We start from the raw sequence: 13,695 nt of genomic DNA on the forward strand, positions 1-13,695 counted from the left end.
CTCCTCCTTCTTCTCCTTCTCCTTCTCCTTCTCCTTCTCCTCCTCCTCCTTCTTCTTTTTCTTCTCCTCCTCCTCCTTCTTCTTTTTCTCCTCCTCCTCCTCCTCCTCCTTCTTCTTCTTTTTCTTCTCCTCCTCCTTCTTCTTTTTCTCCTCCTCCTCCTCTTCCTCCTCCCTCTCCTCCTCTTCCTCCTCCTCCTCCTCCTCCTTTTCTTCATCATCAGTGGACATCCAGGACTTTAAAAATAAAGACATTTGTTGTATATTTGATTTCTAGAGGTCCAATGAGAATAGAGCATAATGCAATAGAAAAAAAACCATATGAAATTAATAGAATCTCAGATGTCAGTCCACCCTAAACTGAAAAATTATAATAACATATTTATGAAATATATTAACATTTGAAAAGACTCTTACAGGTATTATATCTTTGAATCCTAGTGGCTATTATCCCCATTTTACAGATGATGTTGGGATAACTTATCCAGGAATATATAGCTAATAAGTGCTTAAGGTGGGATTTGACCCAAGGCATTATTAGAACGATAAATCTAGAGGTTCATGCATTATGCTGCTGTCATTTAAATATGGCTACTACCCTGACAAGTAGTCATTGAGTCTCTTTCTTTTTTTAAATCCTTAACTTCTGTGTATTGGCTCCTAGGTGGAAGAGTGGTAAGGGTGGGCAATGGGGGTCAAGTGACTTGTCCAGGGTCACACAGCTGGGAAATGTCTGAGGCTGGATTTGAACCTAGGACCTCCCATCTCTAGGCCTGACTCTCAATCCACTGAGCTACCCAGCTGCCCCCAGTCATTGAGTCTTACTTGAAATCTTCTAGTCATTTGGAACCTACTACTTCCAGACTCATTGGATCTTTCTTCCTTTGTCACCTTGGGCAAGTCACTTTTACCTCTCTACAGCTCAGTTCTTCATCATAAAATGAGAGGACTGAGCTATATGGCCTCTAAAGGCCTCTGATGATCTACTTTTTGACATCTCTGATTATTGGGAAAAATTTCCTTACATTAAACTGAAATATACTCACATGAAGTCATTATTCTTATTGCTCCTGCCCTGCAAAGCCAAGCTGAACAAAAGTAGTATTTCTTCCTCATGATAGACTTGTATATATACAGTTATCATGGCCCCCTTGAATCTTTTCTTTTCTGGGCTAAATGTCTGCATTTCCTTTGATTGAACCCTATATATCATTTTATTAAGTTATTTCTCAATTTCGATTGGCCCTTTGGACATTCTCAAACTTATTAATGTGGAGCTTTCCTAAAGGATTACAGACCAATGCAAACAAAATTAGAAGGGAAGCAACAAATTGGGAAAAAATCTTTGTAACAAAAATCTCTGGCAAAGGTCTAATTATTCATATATATAAGGAGCTAAATCAATTGTACCAAAAAAATCAAGCCATTCCCCAATTGATAAATGGGCAAGGGACATGAATAGGCAATTTTCAGGTAAAGAAATCAAAACTATCAATAAGTACATGAGAAAGTGTTCTAAATCTCTTATAATTTGAGAAATGCAAATCAAAACTACTCTGAGGTACCACCTCATACCTAGCAGATTGGCTAACATGACAGCAAAGGAAAGTGATAAATGTTGGAGGGGATGTGGTAAAATGGGGACATTAATGCATTGCTAGTGGAGTTGTAAATTGATCCAACCATTCTGGATGGCAATTTGGAACTATGTCCAAAGGGCTTTAAAAGACTGTCTGTCTTTTGATCCAGTCATACTACTGCTGGGTTTGTACCCCAAAGAGATAATAAGGAAAAAGACTTGTACAAAAATATTTATAGCCACGCTCTTTGTGATGGCAAAAAATTGGAAAATATGGGGATGTCCTTCAATTGGGGAATGGCTGAACAAATTGTGGTATCTGTTGGTGATGGAATACTATTGTGCCAAAAGGAATAATGAACTGGAGGAATTCCATGTGAACTGGAAAGACCTCCAGGAACTCATGCAGAGTGAAAGGAGCAGAACCAGGAGAACCTTATACACAGAGAAGGATACACTGTGGCACAATTGAATGTAATGGACTTCTCTACTAGCAGCAATGCAATGACCCAAGACAATTCTGAGGGACTTACGAGAAAGAACACTATCCACATTCAGGGAAAGAACTGTGGGAGTAGAAACACAGAAGAAAAACAACTGCTTGATTACATGGTTCAATTGGGATATGATTGGGGATGTAGACTGTAAATGATCACTCTGTTGCAAATATCAATAATATGGAAATAGGTCTTGATCACAACCTAGTGGAATTGTTCGTTGTCTATGGGGGAGTGGTGGAAGGAGGGGAGAGAAAAAACATGAATCATGTAACCATGGGGAAATTGTCTAAATTAATTAATTAAATAAAGAGTTCAAATTAATTAGTCAATTAAATAAAATTTAAAAAACATAGAAAAAAAGATTATAGATTTTTTAACTGTGCTTTTTGTTTGTTTTAGTTTTTTTTTCTCAAAAAGGTGTAATCTGTTAACCAGACTCTTTTTTCTCCTAAGCTCTGAAATTCATATGAACTGGGTCTGATTTTGGAGGATGATGTCAAATTGCAGTTTGATTCTTTGACTTTTCTGACACTAACTAGAACTTATGCTGGAAGATCTACATTTAGGTTTCCAAAAATGTGTGCACTAGAATCTCTAGCTCCTACACAAGCATTCTATGTAATAAAAACATTTTGGATGGAGGACAACCTTTTTTCTCCCTATTCATAGAAAATTCAGAAGATGTAAAATATTCATAGGAACTCAACAACAAATACATAAAAACTCATGAAGTACTCATAGAAACCCATAAACTTCTTGCAAGGGAACTAAATCTAGGGTTGCCATTGGTACAACATATTAGAATAGGAGACAGAACCTCTGTCCCCTACAGAACCTTATGCAATTCCTCTTAGACTCATAGTATCATCTTGTGATTTTGATTCCCCTTCTAAGACAAATATATTTCAAGACAGCTAATCAAGCAACCCTCTTTCTTTCAGACTGTAATAGTGTGTTTATGAGAAGGAAGGGTAAGGGAGGGAATGTCATGGTCCTTAGCTCTTGTTACTTCATGTTGTCATGATTTAGCTGTGAAAAGGTGCTGGCTAGATTTTAATCGTCTTGATTCCAAGAAGCACACTGTTTGGGAATTATCACTTTCTCTCTAAAAGGTCAGATCTCCAAGCTCTTTACCTTGGTTATATTCTTGAGATAATGCCCTAAAGCTGTATGCTACAAGTCTATATTTCAGGATTATGCTGCATAGAATATTTAGATATTTCTTCTACAGAGGAGTTAGAAGTCAATAACATTGTCTATGAACTCTCCCCTCAGAATGTATGGTCAAACATATTTCTATTTCATAAGCTCACGTTACACCATCCTTTCCCCAAAGACTCTGCTCCATTTTTGGGTTCAAGAATTCTTTCTCAGACTACATAGGCTGAAGCTTCCTAACATGTACTTCTTCACCATTAGCTACTGCCAGGTGGGAAATTGGGGGGGTGGTGGAAAGACATTCCTCTTTACTCCCAATTTATGTACTTCACAGGTAAAGGGCTTCCAGCTCAGTGTTCACTAGCTGCCTATGACAGAGTACCTAGGTCAGAGTTAAGGTAGATAACCACATTTAGGGGGTAAGAGCTCTTAAGCTGGAAGATAGGAAGATATAAGTTCAAATTTAATCAAAGTTCTAATTAAATCTAATTCTTATTATATGTTTGACTCTGGGCTAGCTAGGGTCAAATCTTAATCTGTCTACCTCATTTTTCTTAACTGTAAAATGGAGATAACAATAGCATCTATGTCCCTTCATCCCTCCTTCCCTCCCTCCTTTCCTTCCTTCCCTCCATTACAGTAAATTATTCCTCTATTTCCTAAACTCTTTGCATTTACACCAATTGTTTTCCATACCTGGAATTACTTTGTCCTTAGTTCTACCTTTTAGAATTCTTGTGGCTTTCAAGTCTTAGGTCAGGTTGTCATTCTTCTATAAATCCTACTTATACCCCTCCCTCAACTGTTAGTGCTGTGTCCTGGATCAAATCACCTTAGTGTTTACAAATATACAGATATTACTGTTTTCCAATAGATGATAAACTTCTTGGTGACAAAGGTCCTTTTGTTTTTTCTTTACTTCCTCAGTTGCTATGTATCACATACAATGCAGAAATCTGTTTTCTTTAGTGTAATAAAGGAATTCTTGGTGATGTATTTTTCATCTCTCAATGCAATTAGCAACTCTTTTGTAACATATAGAACCTTGTACATAGTAGACCTTAATAAATATTTGTTGAATTAAATTATGATCCTATAGAAATGTCCCAAATGCCATCCGATGTTTATTGTGTAAATTACCCATTTAATATAGATGGAACTATGTCTTGAACCTGGGCCAGAGATTCTTAGTAGCACTGGATACCTAGTAGATGTCTTAATTTCAACATGTCCAAAACAGAAATCATTATTTTTCCTCCTACACCTTCCTTCCACCTCCCACCTTCCCAATTACTGCAGGCAGCAATACATCATCCTAGTCCCTCAGGCTCACAACCTAGGTATCATCCTGGACCCTTCCTTGGCCATCTCTGATCCCCCATATCCCAGTTATTGCCAAGATCTGTCCATTTCACCTTTTGAACATCTCTCCAATATACCCCTTTCTCTCCCCTGACACTGCCACCATTCTAGTGCCGGCCCTCATCACCTCACACCTGGGTTATTGCAGAAGCCTGTTGGTGGGTTTGCCTGCTTCATGTCTCTCTCCACTCCAATCCTTCCTCCATTCAGCCACCAAAGGGATTTTCCTAAAGCACACGTCTGATCATGTTACTCCCTCCCCACCCCATTCAGTAAACTCCAGGGGCTTCCTGTTGCCTCAAGGAGCAAATGCTCAGTTTGGCATGCAAAGCCCTTTATAACCTAGCCCCCCCTGTCTTTCCAATCTTCTTACATCTTATTTTCTACCACTATGCAGAGATCTAGTGACGCTGGCATACTGGCTGTTTCTGCAACACGACAATCCATCTCTTGGCTCCAGGCATTTTCTCCAGCTGCCCCCATGCCTGGAACACTCTCCTTCCTTTCCTCAGACTACTGCCTTCTCTGTTTTCCTCTAAGTCCCAACTAAAATTGTGTTTTCTACAGGAAGCCTTCCCCCACTCCTCTTATTAATTCCAGTGCCTTCCTTCTGTTAATTATTTCCTATTTATCTTGTATGTAACTTGCTTTGTGTATATTTGTTTGAATTACAGCATGAGTTCCTTAAGGACAGAGGCTGTCCTTTGCCTCTTTTTGTATCCCAAACACTTAGTACAGAGCCTGGCACACATATCAGGTGATTAATATTTTTTTAATAAATAAGTAAATGAATCATTGCCTCATCTCTTCTGGACTCATTACAAAATCCTATTCTGTCTAGCAAGTTCATAGTATTGCAGACTTATTTATAAAATCTTACTTTCTGTCTTAGTGACAGTTCAGGAAGGTAAGGGTTAGGCAAGTAGGGTAAAGTGGCTTACCCAGGGTCATATAGCTGGGTAATGTCTGACGTCAGATTTGAGCCTGGGTCCTCTCATTTCTAGGCCTGGCATTCTATTCACTGAGTCACCTAACTGTTCCTAGGATCATAGATTTATCTACCTGTCTGTCTGTCTATCTATCTATCTATCTATCTATCTATCTATCTATCTATCTATCTATCCATGTATGTATGTATGTATCTATCTGTCTATCTGTCTGTCTATCTATCTATCTATCTATCTATCATCTATCTATCTATCTATCTATACATGTATGTATGTATGTATGTATGTATCTATCTATCTATCTATCTATCTATCTAGATGTCTGTCTGCCTGCCTGCCTGCTCTATTTATTTATCTATTTATTAACCCTTACCTTCCATCTTAGAATCAATACCAAGTATTGGTTCCAAGGCAAATGAGCAGCGAGGGGCAGGTAATGGGGTTAAGTGACTTAGTTACTTACACATCTAGGGAGTGTCTGAAGACAGATTTGATCCCAGGACCTCTCATCTGTAGGCCTCTCAATCCACTGAGCTACATAACTGCTCAGAGGATCGTAGATTTATAACTTAAAACTTTAACCACTAAGACCATCTGGCCCAATTGTCTAATTTTACAAATGAGGAAACAGGTTCAGAGACATTAAGTAACTTGTTCAAACTCACACAGCTAGTTAAGTGTTAGAGGTGGGATTTAGCTCTAGATCTTTTTCTCTTAAACCCCAAGGCTCAATCCACTTATGGCCTGAAGGCGAAACCCCACCCATTACCTGCTTATGAATGGCCCTCTATCCTTTCCCAGAAAGCTTTCACACCAGCCATATAACAGCAGTAAGGAGAGTGGATTTGGCCTTCTTGCTGTAATCTGCAAACCCTTAAACTATGTCTTTGCTATCTTTCAAAATATCTCTCCATTCTTACTGTGCTTCTACTTTTCCTGCCTTCATGACCATGCTCTTGTAGCCCCACTTACCTCCCACATCCCTTTTTTAGCTCCTTTTGTGTGTTGTCTTTCCCAATTAGAATGTAAGCATCAACTGGGCAAGGACTTTTTCTTTGCATGTATCTATATCCCCAGCGTTTGGCACATAGTAGGTGTTTATTGCTTCGAATTATTGGATTAGTGAGTGCATGGCACATAGTAAGTGTTTATAAATACTTGTTGCCTCGTGTACCATTAGTGAACATGATACACAATTTTCCAAAGGTGATGACAGCTCCATCTTGAATCGTAACTGGCAGTCTTTTTATTTATGCACCTAAAGAATCTGAGCTGAATGAATTGTATTTCCTTTGCTGTCAAATGGAAAGAATATAAAACCGGGGGTCAAAAGCTTGGGGTCTTACCCTTTAGGCATATCACTTCTCCCCTATGGTTCTCAGGGTCTTTAAGAACAAAATGGTGGCGAGACTAAACGATTTCTTAAGGGCCATTCCAACTTGAAAATTCTAAAAACCTGAAACTTAAATAATGTGATGACATACAATACACGCAAATCTTCCCTGTTTCTTGAATCAGCCCAAAGAGCCAGCAGCGTTCAAGTTACCTTTGTGCTCCTTTAGTTTAAACCCTTGTGCTAAGTGAGATGTTCCAATGTCACAAAGAACTCATTGTTTCACCTTGAAACACTTGGTATAGCTGAGGTACAGGGCAGTTTTTATAGTAACGAGAATACTCATTCTGCAAATATTTGTTTTTTTTTTCTTCCATTTTTCTTTCTGTGAAACAAAATACATTTTCATAAAACTTTTCACAAAACTTTCCTCCTTTCCCCTCCCCCAAAACGCCTGTCTCATTTTTAAAGCAATTCAGCAGATCACGTTTGTTGAGCACTGCCAAATGAGAGTTCTTGACTTGTTTAGTTTGAGGACTTGTTTCATAAAACTTGGCACAAAAGGCACATTATGGTAATTATACCTTAAAGAGTTTCACTAAGAATGTTGCAAAGGGGGAAAAAATACGTTGGAATCATGTAGCAACAGATTGGTTGGCCTATTAGAGGTTATTACAGCCTTCCTCTGTCCCCTGGTCTCGACCTTGCTAGATAAAACAAAGAGATGCTTACAGAGAAAATCTTAGAACTGACAAGCCAGTTCCTGCCATGGTGGTGACATAGTGTTTGAAAGTGGCATTTGGAAAGGAAACATATTGTCTGAGTTACAGAGCAACTGCATCTCATTTGTAGCTGCTCCAGGCTTTTAATTAAAAAAGAAAAAAAAGAGAGAGAGAGAGAGAGAAAGAAAAACCACAACAACCAGACCTAGCTCCTAAGTAAAAAATTTGACTTATTAGTTGAGATAGAAATAGCAATAAACTTCTGGTTTCCCTAGATACTCATGCAAACATATGGTGTTGAAACACTAAGTTGACTTTAGCAAAGCTGCTAGAAAAAAGTTTGGTTCCACAAACTGGTGATTAGAAGTCACTTGTTCATCTCAGAAAAATGTCATCCAGTCCTTTTGGTGTCCAGTTCTCAAGAAGAGCTGTTAGCGGGTCATGGATGCACTTAAACATCTCTCAATCCTTCTAGTTTCCAGAAGGTATAGCACTAATGATATAGACTTTCAGGTCTAAGACTTGGGCTATGTATGCTTGCTAGGAAAGTCCTTGAAATGTCTTTTTCCAATGGTAAAATGGGTGGGACAATGAGAACCCCCTTAGTGGTCTAGAACTTTTATCAGTTAGTTGAATCCAGAATCCTTTGGATCTCTGAATCTGCACTTGTCAGGTAATGGGGTAACAATCATTTTCCCTTAGAATATTTGCTCGGACATATAGATCAAAACAGGTCCACTATCACTCTTTGCTCATATCCTACTTCTCATCCCTTCTTCCTGACTCACATTTTTATGGGTCTCAGGAATCTACCTACTGAATCATATAACCTAGGATTTAAAAGGACCTTATAAGGAATCTTGCCCAGTCCTCTCCTTATTCCCAAACCATCACCCCTAATATAGGAATCACTGCTACATCCTCCCAAAATGTTTTTTGTCACACTTGCCTAAAGTGACAACTCTTTTTTGGGAAATAAGGATGGATTCACTCAGACATGAGCACTACATTTATCCATCACTCCAGTGGAGCTGTGCTCTCCTCATTTTGGGTAATACCTCCACTGATATATCTCATAACTCATTCATACCTGCTCATCTCATGTGACTCCTGCCCATAACCTCCACTAAATAACCCACAGGGAGTCCTCTAATCAGGTAGAAAGCCATCCTGTATACCACTTGACATAGCATAGACACCAGCTATTTGTTCCTAGTTCTCATTACAAGTAGGCCTCATTTTCTACTTATAAGATATCTCTGATGACATTTTTGAAACTACTTCTGCATAATTCTTTGTGGTTAATATGCTGCAGCTTGTTTATTCCCACTGTGTGCCTCTCTATTGTCCAGGGGATGACCTGAAACTCAATTCTTAATAGACTGCTATATTCCATGACTCATAGCCATGCAGCATCCCTGGGAGACTATTAATACTGAAAATATGGAATGTTGTTTCAAGGCAAAAACTTTGAGTCATTAAAAACACAGTGTAGGGGGCAGCTGGATGGCTCAGTGAATTGAGAGCCAGGCCTAGAGACGGGAGGTCTTAGGTTCGAATCTGACCTGGGCAAGTCACTTAACCCCCATTGCCTAGCCCTGTAACAAATAAAATTAATATAGAAGGATATATATAAAAGATATTAGAGTTAAAAAAAAAACAACACAGCGTAATTACCCAAAGACAATCCAGACTGCTTTTTTTTGATTCCTCAGTCCTGGTCCCAGGCCCCTGTCCATCCATAGTGTTTATTCAAATATATATGGGTTGTCCATAGTCTGGGCAATAAACATTCTTGGTTTTTCCAAATGTGGACAGGCTGAATTCTTGTGTATACTCTGGACCACATTTAGGGGGTGTCATAATGCTCCAGGTCTCAACGCAAATTTTTCATAGCAAAACAAAATGATGTGCATATTTTTTCAATGGAGTCCTTTCCTTCTCTTTCCCAAGAAGGGACATTTCTAGCTGATGAGTTTGCCTGGCACATAGAGAGAATAAGAGAATAGACATTAGAAGATGTTGCTTCTTTTTTGCAATAAAGCTTGTTGGTGCCTCTTCAACATTCTAATTTTGTTCTTCTATAAAGAGTCAGAAAAGGCCTAAAGGTAGAGCTTTTACCTAGGAACTGACACTGAAAGGAGTCAGGAAAGGGAGAAGATTAAGTAAGAAGCTCCTAATCAATGGGAAAATGTTCCACTCTATCTTTTCAACTCCCATTCCTGTAGAAATGAGAGATATATTGGTTTCCTGACTCCCCTTCCCAGAGAGAAGAAAAGACAACAAAGGGTACTTACAGGTCATCTTGTTCCTTTTACAAGTAAAGGATTAGGATTAAAGAAATGATGTGACTTTTCCAATGTCACCCAAGTTAGTTTTAGAAACAGTTTTACAACTGAGCCTCAGGATTCCAAGAGAAGAGACTCTTTCACCATGATGGGAAAATCCTGACATTTGTCCAAACTGTTTGAAGAGGAGCAAAAAAGTCCACTAGGAAATCCAATGGGCTTGTCTTCAAGATAAAGTCATTGCACATAATCCAGGGAGACCAAAGACAGAGAAAAAGGTCATGACCAATGAGAGTTCTTAGTGATCCCATTCCTGGTGCTCACAAACCAAAGGTATTTTTTCATGAAATATATCAAGGGCTGGGGGGTGGTGGTGGTGGTGGTGAATTAGTCCTCAGATGTTATTGTTATCAGGAACTCTGAAGTGAAGAAACAATTCCTCTACCAATGCAGATCAGCGCCAATACTGTATCCTAGAGCATCAGTGTTGCCAAAAGTGCTGAGAGATGGAGTGATGGGCTCATGGTCAGGTCACATTGTTAGTAAAGATGTTGAAGAAAGAACTAATACCCAAGTCATCATGGTTGTAAGGCCAGCTCTCACTTTACCAAGATATAGACATACATACATACAATGCTTATAGGACATATTATGTACATGCATGCCCCGATGCATTGCTCATACATGCATGCATATAAATATGCATATAAATATTGCATGCAAGTTTATTTGTGTGTATATGGGCAGATGCATCTATAAGCATATATGTGCATATAATATGCAGGTGTGCAAACATGTAGATATTATAATATAGCCATGTGCTATTCAATTGTTTTCAGTTGTATCCAACTTTTTATGACCCCATTTGAGGTTTTCTTGGCAGAGTTACTGTAATAGTTTGCCATTTCCTTCTCCAGTTGAAGAATGAAGAAATGAACAGATGAAGAAACTGAGGCAAACAGTTCAAAGGGGTCATATAGCTAGCAAATGAGTTTGAGACTGGATTTGAATTCAAATCTTCACATGTAATTATGTATTAGAACATTTCTTATAGCAGAAATCTTGAAGGAAATTTGGTATCAATTGGAGATTGGCTAAACAAATTGTGATATAGGAACGAAACTAATAGAATATTATTGAAACATAAGTATTGATAAATATGCAGAGAAACTTAGGAGGTCTTGCATGAACTGGTACAGAACAAAGGAGAACCAGGAGAATAATTTGCATGAAGACTACAATAATGTAAAAATAAATAGCACTGAAAGACTTTAGAACCCTGATTAAAGCAATGATCAACCTTGATTTTAGAAAACTGTTGGGGGAACAAGTCTCCTCACTCTCAGATAGAAGGTGAAAGGTGATAAGAATAGAATGCATCATACATTTTTACTTATGACCTGGGTGATTTATTTTGCTTGACTCTACCTAATTGTTATAAAGGAGGGTTTTATAGGGGAAGAGAGGATAAAGGAAGACAATCATTGGGAAAATGATGATTTTTTAAAGTGCACCAGTGAAACATTTAAAAAGAAAAAAAATTCAGCTAGACTGACTTCATTTATTTTAAAGGATTACTAAACCTTAGGAAGTGCCAGAGACACAATAGATGCTAGAGCTGGGTTTTGTCTGCTTTGGGTAGGAGGTTCCCATATTGAGAGTTTCCTATGCTGGTCAAATATTCCGATAAGATCTGAGAATGGTCAGAGGAGGGAATACAGGTTCTTTGAAAGTCATTTTGGGAATAGAGGAGGAGACAAAATGAGATTTAGGGAGGACATTACAAAAGCCACTACGTATAAAATGTACTAAAAATGGAGTTCCCCAAAGCAGAACTAAAACCACTGGAGTGAAGTTTAAAGAAATATATTTTGCTTGGCTCACTGTCAAGAACTATGTAATTATTAGAAGGATCCAAAACTGAAAGTGTCTCATGGATAGACTGAACTGTTGACTATACTCCAGAGCCTCTAGCACCCCAGGTTTTAGTTTTATTGGTTTTGGTATACACATAGAATCTCTTTCTGACTTTAAGCCCTACATTTTATGCTTCTTATATATGAATTAATGAAACTCAACCCCAATTTCCAACTAAATATGCAAGTATCCTTGTTCACTTTGATTATTAGCCATATAGTTAAGGCAAAATATAAAGTAGATATTGGGGCAGGTGGAGGGAGATAATAATGAGTGACTCAACTGTATAATATGCATGTTTATTTTGTTAACATATGTATTAGAAAACTGGAGACTACATGAAAGATGATAGAGTAGGGAAATATATTATGTGATGTTTGGGAAAAGTAAGAATTCAAAAAGGCAAATGAATTTGGGCTATTTAGCAAGCACTGCATTAATAAGAAATGTTATTTTACCTGAGTGACTTAGACAATGACCTAACTGACCACATGGGCTGTACCAGATAGGTGTTTAAAATACCTTCCAGTACTATGATTCCATATCTGTTTTAGGCTACTATGATGCCACTTGGGGGTAAAACAACTTGTCTATGTCTATAGACAGATTCATTATCATATCCTCTAGGAAAATATAAATGATTTCAGGCTGTCTGGGGCAATTTTTTAACTCTTCGCTATTATATTCCATCATCCCATTGGAGAAAACTCTTGTCTAAAAGCCAGCCAATCCCTTTGATATGAAGCTAACTTTGTATTTAAAAAAAATCAAAACAAGTCTCTCTCTCTCTCTCTCTCTCTCTCTCTCTCTCTCTCTCTCTCTCTCTCTCTCTCTCTCTCTCTCTCTCTCCCTCTCCACACATGCATCCTCAAATAACTTTTCTAAGCTAGCTTTCATGGGAATCTATATGGTTAAAAATCTCAGGAACCTACTTATTAAGTAACAATTTTTTCCTTTTAAAACAAATATTTGCTTTTAAAAATGTTTTATTGATCATTCTTTTTTATGTCATTGTCATTTAAGAGCTCTTCCTTATAACAAATGAGCAAAAAGAGCAAACTGAAAAGCAAATCAAAACATTGGCCAAGTCTGTAAATGTCTGTTTTATTCTGCATTGATAGTCTGCCACCTCTCCTCAGAGCAACAGGAAATATGCCTCACCATCAGCCCTTTGGATTCACAGTTGGACACTACAGTGATCATAAAAGAAAGAGTTTTCAGTCTCCTTTTCCTTGGTCATCATCAAAAGGAAATTTCTCTTGATGCAGCTATATTGTTTTTTAGAAACCACTGACTCATATGTTACTATGTCTTACTTTAATTTAATTTAACTAAATAAACATTGATTCATTATCTGTGCTAAGCACCAAAGCTACAAATATGGGAAATAGTATAATCACTGACCTTGATGATCTTACAGACTTATCAGAGTTATAGCTAGGATTCTAGGATTCTAGCATTTGGTGGTAAATTCACTTGAAAGGGAGATATGGAATGTGAGGATCTAAATTGTGCCACTACTATAGGAGGTTGAAATAGATTGGAGGCAGAGGTCATAAGAGTTGACAAAACTGAGCAGAGAAACTGTGAAGCCAGGGTGGTGTTGGAAGGAGACAAGCACTTGGGTAGAGAAGAATTTTACAGTGCTCTGGAAGTTCATAGGTGGCAGCAACAAGGATCTGGACAAGATGGATTGAACTTTTAAGAGATCACAATGGGAGCAAGGAGTAAGCCAAATCTTCCTACTAGTCATAACTGTTATGGGGTGTGAGAAGTCAGAACAGCCAGTATTGGAACAAGTGACAAGAGATGTTGGTGTCTTAGGGTCTTAGAGAGTTGCTTAAAGTCCTAAGAAGACAACTGACTTGCTCAGGGTGATACCAGCATATTTC

Source organism: Gracilinanus agilis, chromosome 1 (assembly GCF_016433145.1).
Source record: "Gracilinanus agilis isolate LMUSP501 chromosome 1, AgileGrace, whole genome shotgun sequence".
In the NCBI taxonomy this organism is placed as follows: domain Eukaryota; kingdom Metazoa; phylum Chordata; class Mammalia; order Didelphimorphia; family Didelphidae; genus Gracilinanus; species Gracilinanus agilis.